The sequence below is a fragment of the Mastomys coucha genome, unplaced genomic scaffold (assembly GCF_008632895.1).
Source record: "Mastomys coucha isolate ucsf_1 unplaced genomic scaffold, UCSF_Mcou_1 pScaffold9, whole genome shotgun sequence".
Taxonomy (NCBI): domain Eukaryota; kingdom Metazoa; phylum Chordata; class Mammalia; order Rodentia; family Muridae; genus Mastomys; species Mastomys coucha.
Window position 1 is genome coordinate 34,505,004 of NW_022196915.1, and position 22,807 is coordinate 34,527,810.

At 44.5% G+C, this 22,807-nt stretch overlaps 2 long non-coding RNA genes and 1 other non-coding gene across 3 annotated transcripts in view; 2 read left to right on the forward strand and 1 right to left on the reverse strand.

Moving 5' to 3' along the window:
• LOC116084452 overlaps positions 1–3,386 on the forward strand; it is an 8,040-nt gene extending 4,654 nt beyond the window's left edge. The window contains exons 2-3 of the long non-coding RNA XR_004116116.1: positions 2,236–2,362; positions 3,228–3,386. This is a non-coding gene — a long non-coding RNA (uncharacterized LOC116084452). The remainder of the gene's footprint in view (positions 1–2,235; positions 2,363–3,227) is intronic.
• LOC116084451 overlaps positions 1–18,379 on the forward strand; it is a 43,836-nt gene extending 25,457 nt beyond the window's left edge. Inside the window, exon 4 of the long non-coding RNA XR_004116115.1 lies at positions 18,128–18,379. This is a non-coding gene — a long non-coding RNA (uncharacterized LOC116084451). The remainder of the gene's footprint in view (positions 1–18,127) is intronic.
• LOC116085578 lies at positions 9,138–9,244 on the reverse strand. The gene has a single exon (XR_004116653.1). It is a non-coding gene; the product is annotated as a U6 spliceosomal RNA (small nuclear RNA).
• Positions 18,380–22,807: the final 4,428 nt, after the last annotated feature.

Here is a 22,807-nt window from a genome sequence, read left to right on the forward strand (position 1 = left end):
GGAGGGGCCGGGAGACACCCTGATCAGAGGGGTGGGGCTAGGAGATACCCTGCTCAGAGGGGAGGGGCTGGGAGACACCCTGCTCAGAGGGGAGGGGCCAGGAGACACCTTGCTCAGAGGGGTGGGGCCGGGAGACACCCCTGCTCAGAGGGGTGGGGCCGGGAGACTCCCTGATCAGAGGGGTGGGGCTAGGATACATCCTGTGGATCCTTTTCTGTCTTGTAACTCCTTCCAGGGCACAGCAAACAAAAGCCTCCTAATTTACTAACTCACAAAATGATTTACCAGCTGCCTCTTCCCTGAGGAGGTAAACAGGCAATAAAATAAATGAAATTTCTATTCTTTATTACTTGACTCCCATAAATCATCACTCACCCTGGCTGAACATTTATCTCTCCAGCATTCCAGAGTATTTAAAATGCTATTTCCTTCATTTTCAATGAAATAGAAGAAATAAGAAGTCAGTGACAATGTGTTTTAGGCTAGCTCTGCTAGCAATAACTGTTAGGTTATAGAAAATGGGGAGGGGTGTAGTAAAATTTCAGGGTCTTGCTTTTTCTCTGTGCCCAACTGTTCCTGGGATTAGATTCATACTTAGAACTTTTGGTCCTCACATGGCTGGATAAGATCATGTTGGATATTATTGGCCATACTTGGTTACTTGTAAAGTCTATTTTGAACTACAAGCTTATTGTGCCCAAATAGGGGACTTCTGTGTGGTGCCAGGAAACAAGGAGAGTGCTATTGTGTCACCATGACAACAAGCATTTGCATTAAGAGCAGGCTCCTCAGGCCACAGTGCAGTCACATGGTCTGGAGGGACCCCTTTGAAGCTCTTGTAATCTTTCCCTAAGCCCGACTGTTAACATCTTCTGAACATAATCATTAACCATGTTCTGTAACAGATAATTACCCACTGGAGTTAGCATTTTCCATCCCTGAGTGCTCTGTGAAATTCAGAGTGTGAGAGTGACTCTAGTGTTCCTTTAACTAGCCAAGTGAAATAAAGCAATTTGGCTTTTCCTTGAGATCTGGGAAAGTTTGCCTTTTACTCAAAAACACTGTGTTACTGCCAACATCCTGGGTGTTCATGCTACAGGGCCCTGGGGGTGTCCCTTGCTCAACTTTTTGTTTCACCTCCAGCAGGTGCCTCCCTGTGCTGTCTGTAGCTCCTCTTTCCCCAGGAGACTGGACTCCTGCTAGTTTGTGCTTTGGGTTTGTTGTCAGCACTTCTCAGGACACATAGGGGTTCATGGATTTCTCTTTACTATCTAGTCTATGTTGGGTCTCAGGAAGTCCCTCTATCCAGAAATGAGCTCAAGATGGATTATAGAAGGATTTCTGGTGGTTAGATTAAAAGCCAGCATCCTTAGGAACTTGTGAAACAGGGTTCTACCTGCCAAAAAGAGTCATTTTCCTTACTCTGGCAGAAGGGACATATGGCCACCTGTGGTGCATATCAAAGCCTATGCTTGCCTCCAGGTTCTCTCACTCCCTATTCACAATGTACTCATTGTACATTCCAAAGTCCATGCTTGTGCCCTGGCTGTGTCAGGTCTACTTCTTTCTGTCTGTTCTGGACTCTTAACCTCTGGATATTTCCTCTCTTATTCACAATAAAAATCTTCCTCTTAATTATGAAGTGATCATGATATACATGTATATATATATTATATATACATACATATATATAATATATATGTATGTATATATAATATATATATTACTGTGCCCCTGACCCAGGTAATTCAGGTTTCTCTCTAGGCCCTAATTTGCCAAGGATACCTCTCTTGCACACGGCAATGCCTCCTTTCCTGAGTTCCCACACCCCATCTTATCACTGAGGGATGTATGTGAGCTCTCAGTGGAGCTATGAGAAATGGATATTTAAAAGAGTACATGAGAGAAAAGGTGAAGAAGAAACTCCAACCCCTAAATAGTGGCAAAGATCAGCCTTCAAAACCAAACTCCAGGGATCCTGAAGCCTTGCTCTTTGCTTCCCTCCTAAGAGTGGGATGTGAAGTCATCAAAATGACAGTGTGCTTACCTGTTTTGAAGGATGTGGGTTCTACAGGCAAGGCACCTGATTGTAAAATGGGGCTAACTCTTGAAGAGTCAGAGTGGGAACATGAAGCATCCTTGTTCATTCACTTGGCCCCTCATCTTCCCTTGCCAATAAAATTTAACCAACATAAGCTTCCAGAGTCACATGGCACCACCATTTCTCACCTTCAGATCAAGACCCACAGCAAAACCATCATACTTGTGTTGGTAATGGAACCAATGTTTGCAAACTTGTGGTGAAAGCCAGTAGTTAAGGCTCTGCTCTGAAGTGGGAAAGGCTCAGGAAAGGACCGGAAAGGTGAGCCTACTGAATAAAGGGTATGTTGAGGTGAGGGGCTGTGTGGTAGTGACTATGTGTGTGTATGTATATAGGTCTATACTATATATGACTATATTATGATATATGTATGTGTATGTCTAGAATATGTGCATATGAGTTTATACATGTCTGCTATATGCATATGTGAGTGGACACACATATATTTATGAATCACTTAGGTCTTTCAGATAGCAGCTGGATGGACTACTAGCTCTTCAGTGTTCTTTCAGCTCCAGCTGCTTGTCAGTACCGCATAATAGCTTTCTTCTCCCTCCCTCCAAGAGCATAGGAAATGTGGCCAGTCCCTGCTGTGTGTGCATCAAGGCATTGCTTCTTTCATAACGAGGTCCCCTGGGACCCAGAAATCCGTAAACTTCTACCATGAGTGCCCAATAGTGAAACAAATTATTCATGTCTCCCTTACAGTTAAGTACTGTTTTTATTTAGCATGCTCACACTTCACTAGTGGTAGGTCTAAATCTATGGTATGTATGGGAGAAACATGCTAAGCTTTAGTAGTTTGTGTGGTGAAGCTTTTTAACAAACTGCCATGGGTGACCTCATCTGGTCAAATTTCAGAAGGCCTGAGGCAGAATGAGTTCTTAACATATAGAATATAATTTCTCCAGATGGGAGGTGGCCAGAGTGCTGGAGTTGAGACTGCCAGCCCTTATACACAGTGGGCATTTGCACATGTTCGCTTGTAATAAATGATGGGACAGTTTTCAGGGTTGAATGGCAATGTTCTGGGGCAGGCAGACAGCAGCTGCTGGGTTTGGCTTATCTTCCACTGCTCTGCATTAATTAGACATTAATTTAACTTTTTTTTTTTCTTTTCTGACAGAGTCCTGCTGGGGATGGGCTCCCGTTAGCCTTTGCCTGCCACAAGTCAGGTCAGGTCAGAGGTATTCCCAAGCAATGTGGTGTTTGCTACACGGCATGTGCTCCAGGGCAACTGATTGACTCCAATCATTGTAGATAAACTTTATCCACTGGCAAAATTCATAAGCAGTCTCTGTGACTTGAGCCAATGAGAAGGCTGCTTACTCAAAACAGTGCAGTGCCTGTGGGATGGACTGCTCTGCTCCTTGTTTGCCTCAGCCAAACAATTGTTCTACTGTGCGCACTAGTAGGTGTGCTGTGGTCCTCTGAGAGGCTGTCTCAACTCTGCCCTAATAGCCATCAGATAAGCTGATTAAATCTGCATTAATCATGGGGCCCAATGCAAGCAAGCGATATCAGTGCTCTTGAATGCTGCCAGGAAGATCATTTGTTTTGGCGTGGACAAATAAGTGCGTTTCTATCACCGATGGAAGCCATTATCTGGTGACAATAGCCTAGCACACTGCCAGTATGTTTTTAATTAATGAATGTTGAGGAACACATTCTGACCACGCCCACATATACATCTGTTCAAAGAACAGAGAGCCAGAGAAACTGAATGCCAGATTCCTTTCTGTGCCCTACTGACTGTCCACTGCTTGGTCTTCTAGCCTCATCTCCCTTCATGTGCTTTACCATAATGCTGGCTTTCTTTCCTGCCCTAGGACCGTGGTTGATAGGCTCTGCCTGGAATGTAGGTTTCCTCCAGATATTTGTGTGATTGGCTCTTTCTGGTCATTCACCTTTCTGCTTAATGCACCTTCCTGTGGAGACCTTTCTAGATCACCACTTTACTCCAAACCACACTATACTAGTGTGTGTCCTTTATCACACTTGCCACCTGGAAGTCACTTGCTGAACAAGTTGTCTGTATTTTTAGTCACTAGCAAGTCAGGTCCGAAGCAAGAGGAGCTTCAGAACCTTGTTGAGCAGCAGAAGTTCCCTAGTTTCTAGGCATCATTTGGCCGAGTCAGTGGGCACAGATTTAAGAGGGATGAACACATTACCTGAGTGTTTCCACGCTCCTGCTCTGACATTGCTTTGAACTTATAAAGGTAGTCCTCGAAGACCAATCAACCTTTTTGAGAAAATGGGCCAATTCAGGGCCCCTCAGCGCTGAGACAATGTTTCCATACGTTTGTTTTAATTTAGAATAGATCCAGTTGGGAAATGAGACATTGTTGTTCTTTTTGTTTTTGTTTTTGTTTTTGTCTTTTTCACTTTTGTTTATTTGTTTGTTCCTTGGGATGACAGGAGTTAGCTAAAGAAGTTTATCTAGACAGGATGCCATGGACTCCTGTAAAGCATTGTGTGCTTTGCTCATAGCTAGCCAGGACTCCCATTTGGGGACTTTCTCCTCACTCTGCTGACCTGTGACCCAATGAATACTTATAGGGCAGGAAAATCAGATTATTAACAATTGAAGATACTAATACTCGACACATAGTAGTTTCTGCTTAAATTTCCAAGGTCTGGCTCTTCTCACATGGAATGACGAGAGCTTCGCCAAAGCTTCAGGGAGAAGATGCTCAATGTGACACTAAGAGTAAAGATCCATAGGCATCTTCCTGCTGGGGACAAAGAACTGCTCTCCTATTCCACACCAAGATCCTTGTCCTCCCTCTTTCCAGCATCTTCAGGTTCAGGAAACCTTAGGAAGCACATTACTAGCAGCATCAAAATGCACTGTGCCTCCGTGTGTTGTGCAAGGCCAGTCAATCTGAAGAGCAGCCCAATGGGCTTGGCAGAAAGCAGATGTGAACGCTGGGTTTTTACCACCAAGGTCTGCCCTAGCATGTTGTTCTGAGACATAAAAGTTGAAGCCAGGACAGGACAATGAAGCCCATTTAAATTCTTCAGGGAAAGTAAGATGTGGTTTTCAATAGGTTTGGAGAAATAGTTTTGTTCCAAAAGTTATCGGTTCCCCTAGTGTCCTTGCTTATTTTCTTACATTGTAACCCTTCAACCTGTGGCCGCATAGTGTTCCTCCACTGAGATCCTCCCCCCTCCCCCCCCAATCTGGAGATGAAAATGATAAAGTTTGAGAACCTTTTCCTTCCTTTCTTTTTTCTTTCTACAGAAAATTTTTAGTTTTCAAATAAACTTGTAAACAAAGAGCCCCCACCTCAATATAAGACACAATTCCTGATCACATAGATGTTTATAGTGATTACATTTTTCCAAAGCAACATCATTACATGTTCAGTTGTAAAATACTAATGAAACTTCTGAGACAAATAGGCTTTTAAAAAAATACTGATTTTGGGGCTGGCGAGATGGCTCAGTGGGTAAGAGCACTGACTACTCTTCCGAAGGTCCTGAGTTCGGATCACAGCAACCACATGGTGGCTCACAACCACCCATAATGAGATCTGATGCCCTCTTCTGGTGTGTCTAAAGACAGCTACAGCATACTACTACGCCGGAGGTGGGACCGGAGCGAGCCATCTGTACAGCTACAGTGTTCTCATACACATAAAGTAAATAAATAAATCTTAAAAAAATACCGATTTTATTATGTATATACAATACATATAATTATTATACATATATATAATTTTTTGGTGTATGTATGTGTGTGGGTGGGTGGGGCACCGGTTGCATGTGCTATGGTACTCATATACAGGAGGCCAGAGGGCAATTTTAGGAGTTGGTTCTGTCCTTCTACATTATTTTAAGGCAGTCTTTAATTTTTAAAATTGTTTTATGTGTATGGGTGTTGCCTGAATGTATATCTGTGCACCTCACTTGTGCCTGATGTCCACAGAGGGCCTCCATTCTCTGCAACTGGAGTTAAGGACAGTTACAAGACACCATGTGGGAGCTGGGAGTAAAACTTAGGTCCTCTGGAAGAGCAGCCAGTGCTTGTAAGTACTGAGCATCTCTCCAGCCCTCGAGGCAGAACCTTCCCTATCATTTCTGCAGCTCTGCATACTCAAGGGTGACTGGTCCAGGCGGCTGTTGGGCTGCTGCCTCCGGTCTCAAAGTAAGAGTGTGTCAGCTATTTTTCATTCTTAGTTATCTTTTTGTTTTGTGCATGTGCAGGTGGGCCCCCACCTGCTACAGTGTACAATTAATGGGTAAGATCAGGCTAAGCCAGAAACAGGAAGCCTGAGAACTCCCATCCCAGTGATGTCCCGAAGCTCTTTAAGTCTGGGTGGTAGGTTGCCATGGGATCCCGGGACTGTTCATCACAGGCAATGAGCTGACAGAGGCCCTCAGGAGCCCCAGCCCACTCTACGGGATTGTGTCCCAGGGTTTGTGCCTAAGGGGAAACCCTGCTTTCCTCTGCCTTTTACCTCTTTCTCTTTAGATTAAATGACAAATCATTCTAAACCAAGAACATTTAGTGACTTTCCCAAATGGAAAAATCAGGTGCTCAAAGTCCATGAATTTAATCTAAATCAATTTTCTCCTATGAAAAACAAACATAAGCCGGGCGGTGGTGGCGCACACCTTTAATCCCAGCACTTGGGAGGCAGAGGCAGGCAGTATTCTGAGTTCGAGGCCAGCCTGGTCTACAGAGTGAGTTCTAGGATAGCCCGGGGTACACAGAGAAACCCTGTCTCAAAAAAAAAAAAAAAAAAAAAAAAAAAAAAAAGAAAGAAAGAAAGAAAGAAAGAAAGAAAGAAAGAAAGAAAAAGAAAAAGAAAAAGAAAAAAGAACATAAATATCTTCCTTTACAGAAGGCATGGAACCCTGGGTATCGGCACTGGTCAGGGTGATCTCTGATAGAGACAGACGCGTATCTGAGAAGCATGTGAAGTTCTGTTCACCAGGCTTGTGTGGCTGGGTGTCCTGTGCTGGGTGCCAAGGGCAGATCCATGCTGGTGGGTGGCACGCAATCCTGCCTGGCTCAGGCACCTGCTGTTTGGGCAAAACTGAAGAGCAATGAAAAGACTTTAAGAGTTGACAATGTTGTTAATTCCTTTGCTGTTTTGTTTTGTTTTGTTTTTTTTTTTTGCAAGCAGGAGGATTAATTAGGGCTGGCTATATCTAAATTCATGTTTTGGGTTAGATATCGTTTTACCAGATGGCAGAATTTTTTTTTCCCAACTGTGAAGGCCACCTCACGGGATTCACCTGTGCCTGCCAAATGCCTATTGTTTGCCAGAGTGCGTTCTCTGGAGCTGACACTTAAGCCCTTTGCAAAGCCCTTTGCAAGGTGGCTAACTGTCCGTACTTCCCAATATAAATCAGAAGGAAAATGGAAAAGAATTCAGAACACAAGAGCTGATGAGGTGGTTACAAAATTTCTTCCGTTTTTTTTTCTCCCAATTTCTCAAATGATGATTTAAAAGTCTTATTATCCTAATCACATCCCCTTGATGTTTCTTTGTCTTAATGCCTTTGAGGGAAGGAAGAGACTGAATTCTTTGTAGTAGAAGCATCTTTTAATGAAGCTCATTAGTCCCCCTCCCTAATTCCCATTATCCCTAACCTCTGCAGCCTTCAAACCCTGCCCTGTGATGCTCCGACTTTTTCCTTCTCTTGCTTAAGTTTTAATTAGTAGAAGGGTTTTTCACTGATACTCCAGGGACCATGGACATCTATAAGTATCCCAGAAATTTGGGATATGCAGTCTTAGTGTTCGATGGGCCTGTAGAATAAAGGTATACAGTTGGTGTTGTGGAATGAATGAATGCTTGACCAGCTGAGCCATGTAGCTTATCAGTTGAGCTTGCTTGCTTGCAGGTGCTCCAGCCCCACAAGTGTTTTTTTTTTTTTTTTTTTAAGTAGATCTGAGAAATGGTCCATTAATCTTTAAGAAACCTGGTATCCAACCTCTTTGTCAAGCTCCAGCCCACTTACCTAGCTGGCATGAGCCAAATGGGAAGTTTGCTCTGAACAAGACAGCTGTAGTTGGCAGCTTCAGAGTCTCTTCTTTAGGACAACACTCTAGCTTGGTGGTTCTTTTGGGCTTTTTGTCAGGATTGGGTTGATCATCGGGGACTCCTCCACATGGCTCCAGGTAGAAGGGAGGGGTGGCTGTGAAGCATCTGTCTCTTTCCTGCCTTCCTCTTTTTTTGGCAGTGCTGGGGCTTGACCCAGAGCCTTGTAACAAGCTAGGCAAACCCCTTCATACTTGTCCACAATGATCATACTTGCAGTTTAAATGTATCCCTGATCTCTGTGTTCTTACTGCTTACTGTGAACCACAGGATTTCCTCTGCAAAGTCAACTTTGTTTTTCTTGAAACTCTTGTCATTTCTCGGGAACACAAGTTCACAATTCTCTATATTGATTCATTCTCTCTCTCTCTCTCTCTCTCTCTCTCCATTCCTCTTTACTTTTTCCCTCCCCTATCCTTTCTCTTCCTTTCTTCCTTCCTCCCATTGTATTCTCCTCTCTCTCCCTTTCTTTTCCTTCTTACAGGCATTTCCCCACCACCCTTTGGCCAGAATCAAATTCCATGCCCACTTCCAAACCAATTATTAGCCAGTCCCATACCAGGACTCATTTGGTTTAAATGGGCTCTGTTCTTGGGTTTAGACTCTAGCAAGGTCTGACTGAAGGCAAGTCTGCCAGGCAGAAGTCGTTTGAGTTTTCAAGGACTGCTGCGGCAAAGCAGCACATGTGGCATGTCTGCTAACATCAAAAGAAGATGTCTGCTTCTTTTGAGAGCCCAGGAAAGAATCTGTTCCATGGTCCCCTCTGGTTTGTTCTCTTTATCTTCGGTTTGCCAGCCTGTAGAAACATCACCTTACCTCATCCTTCCAGTGGTCTCACCATATGCAGCCCTGCAACCAAATATCCCAAGTTTGCAAGGAAGCCAGTCACCGTGGTGCCGCGACATACTCTATTTCATTAGGACCTTGTCCTGACTTGTCACGTCTTTTTTTTTTTTGTTGTTCTTTGTAAAAAAAAAAAAAAAAATATGGAACGCTTCACAAATTTGCGTGTCATCCTTGCGCAGGGGCCATGCTAATCTTCTCTGTATCGTTCCAATTTTAGTATATGTGCTGCTGAAGCAAACACGACTTGTCACTTCTGCAGTGACCAAGGAAGCTCACATTTTGAGGTGCTGAGGGCAGAGATTCCATTGGATTTGGGGGCTCTGATTGTTAGCAAAAGCAATTAGTATTTGCTTCCTAAAGCAAACTGGTTGAGTTAACCTTCCCGTAACATCTCTCTTATTGTATTTGCATTTATTATTTTATCTTTCTAGAAAACCTACATTAAATATCAGACAGTAATGATAACACAAAGCAGCTGTTGGAAAAGGGTAAAGAACTAGAACATCAGAGAACATAAAAATTAAAGTGTCATTGAAGAAGTCATCGTCACCACTCCATCCACCTACAACTCTGCCTACTTCCTCAACACAAGGGCAGTAGACACTCACAGCCACTCACCCACCAAACTGCATCAGTGCATTCACACAGAAGTCTAAGAAACAGCAACCCTGGGTGGCTACTGAGCTCCACACTGAGACATCAGGTAACCTTGGTCATTTATGAAATTCACTCTAGTGGGGTCATCCAGTTAATTTTCCAAACATTTATATTCATCATTTAAACACTTGTGCCTATAGAGAACACATGGAGAAGTAAGTTTATCCACTTCAGAAATATTGGGACTATGTACATGTCAAAATTTATAAATATTTAAAAGATCTCTCAGGGTGATAAATGTTATTATGTCACATTCTTTTCTTACAGCAACTGCATCTATCTGCTCTAATTTGGATTTACTCACCCCATACCTCCCAATCTCAATCTAAACATTCACTAAGAGGAATCCTATAAAGAATTAAGAACAGAGATAGGATTTTAGGATGTCATACTAGATTAAGTTATTGTGATTTTGTTGTTGTAGCTGCTGTTCTTTGGGGCTCTCCAGTGGGTGCTCATGGGGGGAGGGACAACTGTCAATCTCGGCAGGCAGTTTGCAGGGAGAAGGAGACCATCTGACCTGTGGTGTGTATCTGACTCAGTTAGCAAAAGTGTGTGGTGAGCTTGGGGGAGGGGACTGTGCTGAGCTGTGCTCTATGATATGGGAGACGAGTCCCAGTTGGTCACTCCATGCTCTTGATATCACAGACTCAGAAGAATTGAGATATCAACTGTGTGTGGCCTTTATGCAAATAATCTTCTGAAATGAGATGTCTTGTCCAGCAAAGCTGTCATATTGTAGGATCACACAGTGAACCTCCCTGAGATTGCATTATTTACTAAAAAACAAAAACCTGTTTCTAGTTGTGGTGTGGCTCAGCCCTTAGCTGTGTGTACCTTTCATCCCTCTGGCTGGAATATAGACACACCCTTAGTACACACCTTTAATCTCAAACAAGGAAGGTAAAGTTAGTTCGTAGAAGGAAGCACCCAGGTTTGCAAGTGGTGCCTAATTGAGTGGCAGGCAAAGTGACGAATCAGAGACAGATTTGGCAGAATGGGAATATGCCCAACTCTCAGGAGAAGAGAGAGGAAAGGGAAGTTACTTAAGGGGAAGCATAGAAAGAAAGGAGATAGTTCTACTGGGACAATTGTGTAGATACAAGTTGCAGAGAGAAAACAAGCTAGACACAGGTAAAGCCAGAACAAGCCAAAGAACCAGAAGATTAGAACAGATTGCTAGAGCTAGTTTGAGGTCAAGCAGAACAATTCAGGAGAGGAGAGGGAAAGAAGCCAGATAGAATCAGTTAGCTTGGAGGGGAGTTTGAGCCAGAATAGCTGACTTGAATCAGCCAGACAGAGATAAGAAAGAACTAGGAAGGGATGAGCTTATTTAGCAGTGAGTCTCAGAGGCTGAAAACATTCTAGGCCTAGATGAGAGTATATGGAAGCTAGAAGCTTCCAGGACTAGGCCTAGGCTAGCAGAGGAAGCCTCAGAGGGGACAATTACAGCAGGCAATTAAAAGTCACATTTACATGTCCTAAATGACCAGGCACAGTCAGGGTCAGGAGGGCAGTTGCCCATTGTCTCTTCATTCTGTTTCATTCATGCTTCCAGAACATAAGCAGAGGAACACCCATATGACCGATAATGTAGGTTTTTCCCAAAGAAAATAGAGAAAAACCGATATAAAATTCAATGAATTTTTTTTTAAAATGGCATTCATATAATCCCAGTGCTGTGTAAACATGGCCTCTCCTTCCATATCACTCTACAAAGAAACTCCATACCCACTGAGGGGGTCGTGCCTACTCCCCCGCAACCCCTAGCAACTACTCATGTGATTTTTGTCTTTATAATTTTACCTATTAGGGGTATTCCATATGGATGGAATCATATAAAATATGCCTTTGTATGTACAACTTTTCATACTTATATTTTTGGAGGTTATTCATGTTGTAGCCTTCATGTATCAGTCTTCCTTTCTGATGGCCAAATAATATTTATGACTATACTACATTGCTATTTTTTTATTAAAAATAAGGCTTTTTTTTTTTTTTTATGTGTTTGGGTGTTTTGCTTGCATGTACACCTGTGTGTCATGTGCAGTGCCTATAAAGGCCACTAGAGAACCTCTGGAGTTGCAGTTAGAGATTATTGTGAGCTGCTGTGTGGGCCCTGGGAACCTAACCAAGGTCCTCTATAAGAGCAACAGGAGCTCTTTATCTGTGAGCCATCTCTCTAGCCCCATAGCACATTTTTCTTTTTTGGTTGCTTTTGAGACAGGTCCTCACGATGTATCCTTTATTGGCCTGGGACTTGCTAAGCGGACTAACTCACAGAGATCCACCTGCCTCTGCCTCCACAGGGCTGGGACTAAAGACATAGACTCCCATGCCTGGTTTCCATTATTTTAATTCCATCTTTGATTGATGGACATCTGAGTTATTCCCATATTTTGGCTACTGCTATAACATTTATTTTGTAAAGGTCATCTTCCGAGTTTCCTTTCCTTTTGGGGTGGAGACTCCTGGGATAAAAGCATCAGCTCTGGGTCTGTGGAGGGTTTATAAAGGTCAGGTTTGTAGGAAATAGACTCTGAGGCTCTAATTCCTTCAGAAAGGGCTTATCTAACCCTTTCTATTAGCCCCTGTTTTGGGCCAGCAGTCCTTGCCCCAAGTGGTACCTCTGATGAGTCCGTCCCATGATGACTCATTGTGACATATGTCTCTCTGTAAGCTTGGCCTTTTTTTTTTTCCTGCTTATGAACTTTATTATTATTTTTTATTTTTTTATTTTTTGGTTTTTTGAGACAGGATTTCTCTGTGTAGCCCTGGCTGTCCTGGAACTCACTCTGTAGACCAGGCTGGCCTTGAACTCAGAAATCCACCTGCCTCTGCCTCCTAAGTGCTGGGATTAAAGGTGTGCGCCACCACCTCCCGGCTGCTTATGAACTTTAATCCAGTGACACTGAGAGACCACTTGCTTCTGGTGGCTTTGTTACATGGGCTCAGAGCTTCGCATGCATCATCCACACAACCAGGATTCAGAGATTCTGATAAAAGCCTGACCAAGTGGCTAGCCCTTTCTGGTCCTTAATTCTCCTCATTTGGATGTACGCTGTATGGAAACACAGAGGTGCCTTGGGGTCTCATAAATGCCAGTTGTAAGATGAGCAACCAGTGGAAGACACAGAGAGAGGGATTTTAGAAGCCTCAGTTGTTGGGTGCTCCGCAGCAAATGGAAACGACAACTTGCTGCTTTCAGTGATGGGGTGTAACTCTAACTTGGGGTTCTGCTGACCCTCTGAGCCACTCTAGCTCAGCCCTAAGTTTTATTTATCACTGAGACCCGCTCCCCTTGTATTATATAACCCACAGCTGCCTGAGATTTCCCCTCTATGAATTATGTCAAGTGTGTCCCATGAGCTTTTGCCTGAGTTCCTGAGCCCTGGCGTTAGCTTGTGTTTTGGTTTGCTTTCCATGTCAAGACAGTTTAGTCTCACCTAGAACTGACCCCACACACCTGCAAAGTCCCTGTCTGCTGACATGATTAAGTGATAGCTTTTTAAGCCACACAGTTTTCTACCACAAAGCTTAGCTAGACCGAGACAACATAAGGGGAATCCCCCGCTGGCTGCACAGTGCCTTCGGGATAGATGCTGGCCTCTTGTTATCCACATCACTCATGGCCTCTCTAATTTGTGCTTGTGACCTTTACTGGAGTCAGAGGATGGCTTCACAAAAGAAAAGATTGAGTTCCAATCTATATGAACTAAAACTTTCACAAAAACACACCCAATGAGTTGGAGACAAACCCTACTATGTTTTCCTGTGGCTGCGAGGCCGAGCAGGAGTTCACCTGTTTACTCAGGCTTTTCCTGAAACCCCTGCCTGAGGCAGGAGGCCTCACCAGAAAGCTGTGGGGTCATCTGGGATAGTTTTTAGGACAATGACCATTAGCTCAGACCTGTGGGCAGGAGGATTGTTTCCATCCTGGGGCTTTGTGTGGCTTTATGAGCAAAGGGGCCTGGGCAGCATATCTTTGCTCTCAAGCCAAACCCATGGCTCTGTTGTACCCCACTCCCTGAGCCCACCCTTCTGTGTCAGCACTGCCCATGTTTGTTCTGAGTAAAAACAAAGAAGGAATTCTCTTCTACTGCCTTCTCTTCTGTGTCATCATTGGAGAGAGTGTGGGGCCAGTGCCAAGAATTCAGGGCAACAGGATTTGTATGACCCGTGACCCATGACTTGAAGTGGAAGGAATTTTAGGTTTTGAACTCACAAGCTCGTATCAAAAAGGTCAACTAGTATTGAAAACAGGGTGGGGGACCCTGCCAATAAACAGAAGGAAGTAAGATTTGGGACTGCTTTTGTGACCTCATTAAATAGAGAGCTCAACCTTGGAAAATCCTATATCCCATACAGGGTTCAGCCTGGGTCCTAAGGTCCAACTCTTCCCTGCCGGGCTCTTACCTTGCTGGTCTATTCTTCACAAGAGGCAATATTAAAGGTGACACAGGACCTGAGGCTCCGAGGTTCTTAATTAGGCATGGAAGGAGCTAGGGAGGGTGCAAGGTTTGGCAGCCCCAGCACGTCCTTCCTGTGTTGCTCCAGGCAAGGAAAGATGATACAGGAAGACTCCTGTCGTCCTCTGGATGCTGTGATTTGAGAGTCATGGGGACATTAATTTTTAGACAAGGAAGTGTGCTCTCAGGGACCTCCTTTCTCAGAGGCCTTTAACAGAGGTGCTTATGAGTCTGAAGGAAAATAATCAAAACTTGATGCAGACAGGCATAAGGGAAAAAAAAAGCGCAGGGATCCAGAAATGTCCAGGGTGGATTGTAAGAGGGTGGGGCATTCTTAGAAATTAGCCCAGAAGAGACAGATTGTGTTAGGCAGGGGATGAGGTTTACATAGGAAGCTGAAGGAGCTAGGATTGGAGGCCCGCTTTTTCTCATGACGAAGCTCACTCATTAGTCATCAAGTAGGATGTGCACTGTGGTCCCGAATGGAAGCTATGGACTGAATCTGAAACAAGACACTGATCCAAGTCAAACGGGAAAGAAAGTTGCCACTGCTCTTAACTCTGGGTGAGACTCTTACTAAAGAGCAGTGTGTGTGTGTGTGTGTGTAGGTGGATGTCTACTATTTCCCAGACCCCTTTCGCCTATATGGGAATGGAGTGGAAGACAGGCAGGGCATTCAGCACTGGGCCTTCTGGGTCTTCCAAAGCCAGTGTAAACGTTCTCATAAGACAGCGCCAGGCCAGCCACTGGCAGTTTGCTGAGTCACAGAGCTAACGGGCTTACTCCGTGTTTTCACCAAAGCAACATGACAAGGGACTATTTGGAAGGCCCTGGGCTGACTGGAGGGAGGGAACAAAGGCTCGAGAATTTCTTGGACAGTTTAATCCAGAAACCAGCCCCTCCTCCTCTTGAAACAGAGATTCTGCAAAAATTAGTGAAATGAACTAAACTTTCGATTTTGTCACCTATGAAATGATCCTGGCACTGATTCCCAAGCGACCTCAAGGTTCTTGTGACTGGTGGGTCTTGTGACTTGCCACCTTTCCTACTACTGCTTAACCTATGGGAGGACGTAAAAGGCCTAGTCCCTTCTGGAGGCTGAGGGGAAGTTCTGCTGCAGTCAGAAGGGCTAACAGCCCTCAGGCAGCTCTGCCCTGTAGCCAGCGGGGAACACTGCTGCCTCAGGCTATGGTAGGCAACCCCTTTTGTCAGATTTTAATCTATCCCCTTTCAACTCTTTCTAGTTCTGTAAAATAGGAGCCATGCCCAGAGGCTCTCGGAACCTTTGGTGTTTGAAAAGGCAGGTACAGAGAGCCTTCTTTCACAGCCAACACTTTATCTCAGGGGCTTCATTCAGAATCAGGCTCAGGTCCCCGACCCAGCTCAGGAGAAATGCCCTCTGATGGATTGGCAAGAGAGCAAAGGTGACTTCAGGCCCCAAAATCTTCCTTGGGAGTCCAGGAGAAAGTCTTAGAAAGGCAAGGTACAGAAGAACTTAGAAGAAGAAAGCAAGGATAGAAAGGGAAGTAGTTGTCCCTCATCTAATAGGCATATATATCAATAGCTTTTAAAATTTTTTTTTTCTTTTTTTGAGACAGGGTTTCTCTGTGTACCTCTGACTGTCCTGGCAGCAGACCAGGCTGGTCTTGAACTCAAAGATCTACCTGCCTCTGACTCCCAAGTGCTGGGGTTAAAGGTATGCACACTGCTCCATCCTATTTTAAAAATTTAAAATAACTTTAGGTTTACAAAACATTCCAAAAAAAAAAAGTATACACTCTGCTCTGCCCCTTCAAATGCTAACTCTTCAGAGACCAATGCAGTGACCACAATCAGGAAATGGCTGTTGTTATGAACCTATTAGTTATTGTACAGATCAATTTTGTAGAATTAAATTCAGATTTAACTTCAAATTAAGTAATTCAAATCTCTCCAATTATCCTATGAATGCCCTTTTCAGTGCCAGGATATGTCCAGGATCTGACAGTATAGTCAGCTGCCACATTTTCTTCTCTTTTGACCAGAGTTAGTTTCTCCCCCCTTGTAATGGATGAGGGATGCTTTTAACTTTTTATTTACTTATATTTGTCTGTGCTACTTTCGCACTTGGTGCCCTTAGACACTGGGAGAGGGTCTTGGATCCCCTGGGCCAGAGTTACAGACAGTTATGAGCTTGTGGGTGCTGGGGATTGAATCGTCCTTGGGAGCCCAGGAGACTGCCTTAGAAAGGCAGGACACAAAACACTTTCTCTGGAGGAGCAGCCTGGGCTCTTAACTGCTGAGTTCTCTCTCCATCCCTGATAGCTGTTTCATTGCCTACCCTTCCAGGCTTGTCTTGTGTCTCTTTAGATTAAATTCAAGGTATTTACTCTAAGTGAGAAATGTAGTAATCTTGGCTCAACCCAGAGAACACAGATTGATAATAGATCGTTGCAATAACATGAGGTTTATTGATCCAGGTACATGGGGTTGCCCACCCTCACAGGGGGGGATCAACCCCAAACTCAGAAAGCACACATCTTTTATACTTTACAGAGGGCAGATTCCTGCAACAGGGCTAGCTGGCTTACTCTGGTTGGTGGAACACAGGACAAAGGATCTCATCAGGCATTGGTGGGCTTGCTCAGGGGGCTGTTCTTGGCTTAGTCAGCCAACTTCCCTATCCAGCTCTGTACCTGGCCTTGAAAAGTCTCTGGGAAGGGGCTGAGTAACTAGGTGGTAGGGGGATTGTCATCAGCAAGGTCAGGGTGACAGTTTGTGGTCTTTTTTGAAATTCACCACAGGAGGGGTTGAGGGGGGGTTCTTCCAAGAATTGCTAATCTTGTTTTCGTAGACCTTCACATCATTGTGACCACCAGTTATTTTTGTTTTGGCCTTACTTAGCTTAGTCAGAATGGCCTGGTCATTCTGTCTCAACATTCTGACCACCAGAACTTTGTTTTTACAGCATGTCCTTGGTTATCTCTGAAACAGAGCTTCTTAGTGCTTCTCAGAAAACACTTAGCCAAATGACTGAAGCTGCTGCTTGCTACTGTAAAACTTTGTTTCCACACTGCTTGCTGCTTACAAGAACTGGAACCCCAGAACTTTGTTTCTATATTTCCAGAACCTTGTTTTTACAGCTTTATTTTTCATTTTATTACTTCAGAAAAATCACAAGAAATATGAGTCCTTTTCTGTTACTCTATTTTCTGATGTAGCAAAATATTTAAGGGCAAATGCTCTTTATATGAGAGAGGCTTAATTTACATTTTGAGGGACTAAAAATCTAAGATTGGATTTTCTCATCTGAACTCTGGTGAGAGTGCCCCCCCCCCCGTCACTCTCCCCTCCCCCACCCTGCTCTGCTTCCTCCCCCCCCCCAACCCCAGTTAAACTATAGCAGCTGGTGAAACGGTGTGACTGGAGGGAATAAGCACATGGAGATACTGGAAGCTGGTGAGGCCAGGAGTGAATGAAGCCAGGCTTACTCCTTTTTAGTAACCTCTTTGATCAGCTAAGCTGGGCTCCACAAGTGTGTCCTCAGTTTCTCCAGGGAGGAGCACCCTGGTGATCTAACAGAGGTCCGGAACTGCCTTCTTCTTGGTGTTCTCTGCCTCTCAGGAACATGCTACATGGGAAACCATATGGCCAGCACACAGAGCCATGAGGGGCAAACTGTATCTTACCTGTAGCGCCGTCTCAGGACACTATAGGTGGTGGTTTATGACTGGAGATTTGCATTTTTAAGATTGCTACTTTAGGGGGCTGGAGAGTTGGCTCAATGGTTAAGAGCACCGACTGCTCTCCCAGAGGTCCTGAGTTCAAATCCCAGCAACCACATGGTGGCTCACAACCATCTGTAATGGGATCAGATGTCCTCTTCTGGTGTGTCTGAAGACAGCTACAGGGTACTTATATACATAAAATAAATAAAGAAATCTTTAAAAAAAAAAAAAGAATGCTACTTTAGAAAAATATATACCCTTTTGGAAAATAATGAAGACTTTTTTTTTTAGCAGGCACTGGAAGACTGAAGCTGCCTCCCCATCCTATGCTCTGTGGTCTGTGCGGCTCTCCTGCATGGGCTCTCAGAGGTGCATCTTCAAATTTCCCCTTCACCGGAGTGATCTTGTCCACTCACCACGGGTAGGGGCAACTTCTGGACTTCTAGGATGGCTCAGTCTTTTGGGAGAGACTTGGATCCACTGCTCATGAAAGTTGATATTAAAAAAATAATAAAAATTATGGTTACCACCTATCATCCAGCACATTAGGGTTTTTTTGTTTGTTTGTTTCTGGGGAGAAAGTTGAATGTAACAAAAAGAACTAAATGTGCTTGAGGAGACAAAGACGTGCATGCTTTGGCATGTGTGAGATTTGCCGGCAAGGAAAACATTAAACAAACTGCAGAAACACAGCTGCTGGAACAGAACTAGCTCAGGGTTCAAAGGGGCGGGAGAGAAATACTTCACAGAGGTAGATGGAGAGAAGAGGCTGGTGGGGCTGTGGGGGAGAGAAACGACCCAGATGCCTTGGCCTGCCCTGTGAGGGATGGATTCAGGATGAGCTGTGCCAAGTGACAGAGTCCAGGGCGTGTTTGTCCTGCATGGGGAGCCCGTCTGCCTTGCTTGGGCTGTTGTGGGATAATAAACCAGGGCTGTTACCATAGGACAGTATTCAGAGCATCCAAGATAAACTCGCTTGGACATTTGGTGCTGGCCACTGAGGTAGAGAAAAAATAAAAAGGCAGAGAAAAAGAAGCCTTTGATCTTAGATCTCAATGCCAGCGATTTTGTTCTTGAACAAAATCTTATTTATTTGACTCCTATGAGAAAAACAGAAGAGAAAAGGGGGTGGGGTGCTGGAAAGATGGCCCAAAGGTTAAGAGCATTTGCTACTCTTGAAGTAGACCGAGTTTCAGTCCCTGGTACTTTCATGGCAGGTTAACCTGTAGCTCCAGGGACCAGTGCTGCCTTCTGGCCTCTTCAGATGCTAGGCACACACATGGAGGACATTACATATACAGGCAAAGTGCTCATGGGCGCCTCTCTCCTTAATCCCTCTCACATACTTGCCTTTCCTGAAGCCAAAAGTTCCCCACTTCCTGCCCCCCCCATCTCCTGACCTCTTGTCCAATGTCTTCTCTACATACCCAGCTTGTTCCTCATGTGTGACTCCTTCCCTGGCTTCAGCCTGGCTATTTCCTTTCTTCTGTGGGTTTTCTCTCAGGCTCACTATATATTTCTTACAACACCAGCTTTCACATTGATCCCCAGCTAGTTCTCCTAGGACAGCCACAGCAAAGTGCCACTAACTGGGCCAGTTAAGATAGAAATGTGTATAGTTCTGGAGGTTAGGCATGCAACATCAAGATCCTGGCATGCCTGAGTCTCTCTCCCAGGCATCGTGGGTTGTAGACATAGCAGTCCATTCTACCTCAATTTCATGCATCTGTCACCCTTGGATGTCTGCATCATGTGCCATTCTATTCTCTGTGTGTTCAAATTCCCTCTTAGGTGAATTGTGGGATAAAAAACCAGGGCTGTTACCATAGGACAGTATTCAGAGCATCCAAGGTAAACTCTCTTGGCCATTTGGTGCTGTATGAGACAGGATTTCTCTGTGTAGCCTGGCTGTCCTAGAACTTACTCTGTTTACCAGGCTGGCTTTGAACTCAGAGATCACCTGTCTCTGCCTCCCCCTGAGTCCTGAGGTTAAAGGTGTGTGCCACCAATGCCCAGCCATCAACTTCTAATTAAGGAGACATTCTGAGGATTTGAGACTACAAGAATTTGGGAAAGGGACACTTTTCAACCCAGAACATTATTTCAAATTTATCCCGTCACCTTCCTTTCAGGCGTTTGTTTGTGGGTGAACCTTCACCTCTATGTGCGGAATGATGAGCTTAGTAAACAGGAGCTGCTGCTCTTTCAGGAGATTCCTGTGAGAACCTTCCTTCCAGCTGTAGTTCATTGTCTAAATGGACATCTTTGACTTGGGGTCTAGAGGGTCAGGAAGACGAGGCCGATAATTCAAGTGGAAGCTATGGTCCAGCAGGAGAGTGGGCAAGGACTCTGGAGAGCTGGGGAGCTGGTCATCTCTAAATACTGACATTCTCTCTTCTCATTTCTTCTAATACTCTGTAGGGACGCACAGCCTTCCTGCAACCAGGATTGAAACTCTCTTTGCCCCTGGGCTGCATTAAATCAATAGTTGGTATACCACGTGTGATATCTCTTTCACATCTGTGACAGTGAGAACTTCAGTGTCAGTGGAACTTGCCATTTGCTCACAGGACTTTCCATTGTCTGAAGTGGCAGCAGGTCTCCAAGGTAGTGGCCCCATACTAGGCTGTGTGTAAGAGCTGTGGTTCCGAGTTCTGCTTTCTCCCTCAGGATGTCTAGGTGCTGCTGCACACCAGGCTGAAAGGATGAAGCAGGGCTGGGGACAGGTGGGGTCTGCAGGTCCTGGTCTGACTGGGATGCCTGGGGGTGGGGTGGGGAAGAGGCCTTCTCCTCAGACTTTAGTGTTACACCCCTCCTAGATGATATTCACTGAAACAGCTCTCATCAGTGAAACGGCTTGTGCACATACATCTTATATGGGGTGGGCAAGGGCTATATATGAACCTTGGAGAGTGAGAAGGAGTTTTCAGGGTGAATGTAAATCATTGGCTGGAGCTTAACATACTGGGATCACCTCATTTGCATGGAGAGGCATTCCAGGTATCTCAGGTACTTGCTGGGCAGGTTCTTATTGGGAAAGAGGGAGTTGAACTTGTAGGTTTGCCAAGGACTATGTGACCTTCCTCAGGTAGAGAGTCTGGGGTTTGGACTCCCCAAATAAGGCCAGGCAGAGAAGAGGAAGCCCTTCTGGAAAAGGAAGCCCTTCATTTTGCACCAAGCTCAGAGGAACTGTGTGTACATGGCAAACTTAAATAGCAGGGTTTCCCAATAAGAGTGATTAGGAGGAAAATTCTAGAACTATGTATATTTGCATAGTAAACGGGAAAGAACATAGGTCATATTAGCATTTACTCATTTATTTATCTATCACATGAATGTGTGTCTACACATATGTGTGCATGCATGTATGAAGCCCAGGGGTTAGTATTAAGTATCTTTCTTCATTTCTCTCCACCTTATTTAATTGAGGCAGGGTCTCTCTTGAACCTGGAGTTTGACACTTCAGTGCTCCTGACCGTCTACTCTACCTCAACACCAACTGCTCCGGTTACATATGTGATTCAGTGTATACATAGGTGATAGGTCCACACACTGGCACAACAAGAATCTTACCTACTAAGCCATGTCTTCAGCTCCACATATTTATCATATGGATAGATATCCCAGCAGTACCTATGCAGCAGTCCCTAAGTCCCTGTGGTTCCAGAGAGACTGGAGAGAAGCCAAAGCCCCGCCATGCGTGGAGGGAGGCAGCGGGGTTCCTTCTGTGTCAGCAGTTACCTCAGTCCAGGGCAAAGCTTCTGTATCTAATTTAAACTTGAAATTTGAGTGACTGGTTTAAAACTGTTGGAAAGATTGAAGGAGGATGAGTGAGAAGTCACAAATCTCTACTAATCTATACCTTGGTCCTGCCTCAGTTTCCCAAGTGCTAGGGTTACAGGCATGGACCACTGTGTCCAGCTTCATTGCTAATGATTTCCATAATTGGTTTATTATGTTAAAGTTCTCAAGGTGATGGCCTTTGATGCTGTAGTGTTCTGCGCTTTGCTGACCAGCAGCAATGATGACAGAACATCGAGGCTCCTTCTCAAGAGGTTTACTCAGGAATTCCTTTCTGGTTACAGCTCTTTTAGGTTTCTAAGTGTTACAGCTTTTTCTGGCTTCCAGGTGTTACAGCTCTTCTTGCTTCTAGATGTTACAGCTCTTCTTGCTTCTGTGTAATGGCCCCGGCTGCTCTGAGACCGCTGCTTTTATACCCGAGCCCCAGCTCTCAAGTCCTCCTGGATTGGTTCCCTGGCTACCACCTCATTAGCATGCACCTGCTCGGGTTTGGCGCATGCACAGTGGAACCGGTTTACTGCTACAGTGTATCGGGAACAGGTGCCATCTTGGATTTTATCGTCCAAGCGGCTGCCTACACTGTAGCATGCTCTATGTACATTCTGTACAAAGCACAGGGGCTACTTAGTCACTAGGGAATTGACAAGCACCGTGAGCTCTAGCTCTGTCCCTTATCTGGAACCTCTTCTCTCTCCTCTCTGGAATTGCTTATTAGGGACATTTTTACAGTAACTGAACACAGAAAAGAGCAGAGGACAGAGTCTTGGAGACTCTGAGACAAGGAGATAAAAATAGAAGATTTTCTGTTTTGGCTCTTTGTTACAAAAGCCTGATTTTAAAAACAGTTTCTCTACTGATCAATAGCAGGCCTTACTTCCTCTAGCTGCAAACACATTTTCTTTGGTTCTCGAAAACTTATGTTTAATCCATTTTTAGCAATTTTTTTGGGGAAGGGGCAAAAGAAACACTTTTTAAAAACCTGAGCATAGATAAATTTTAAACGTTAAATGTAAGAGAAACTTGACTTATAGTCAATAGAGGCCGCTTTTGGGCTTGGCTCAGCGATGGCTACTGATGGAATGGGTCCTTGTTTGCTTGCTTCATTTGTTCCAAGAATTGCCTAAAATGACCTTCATTGTGTAGAATCAGGCAAAAAAAAAAAGCAATTTT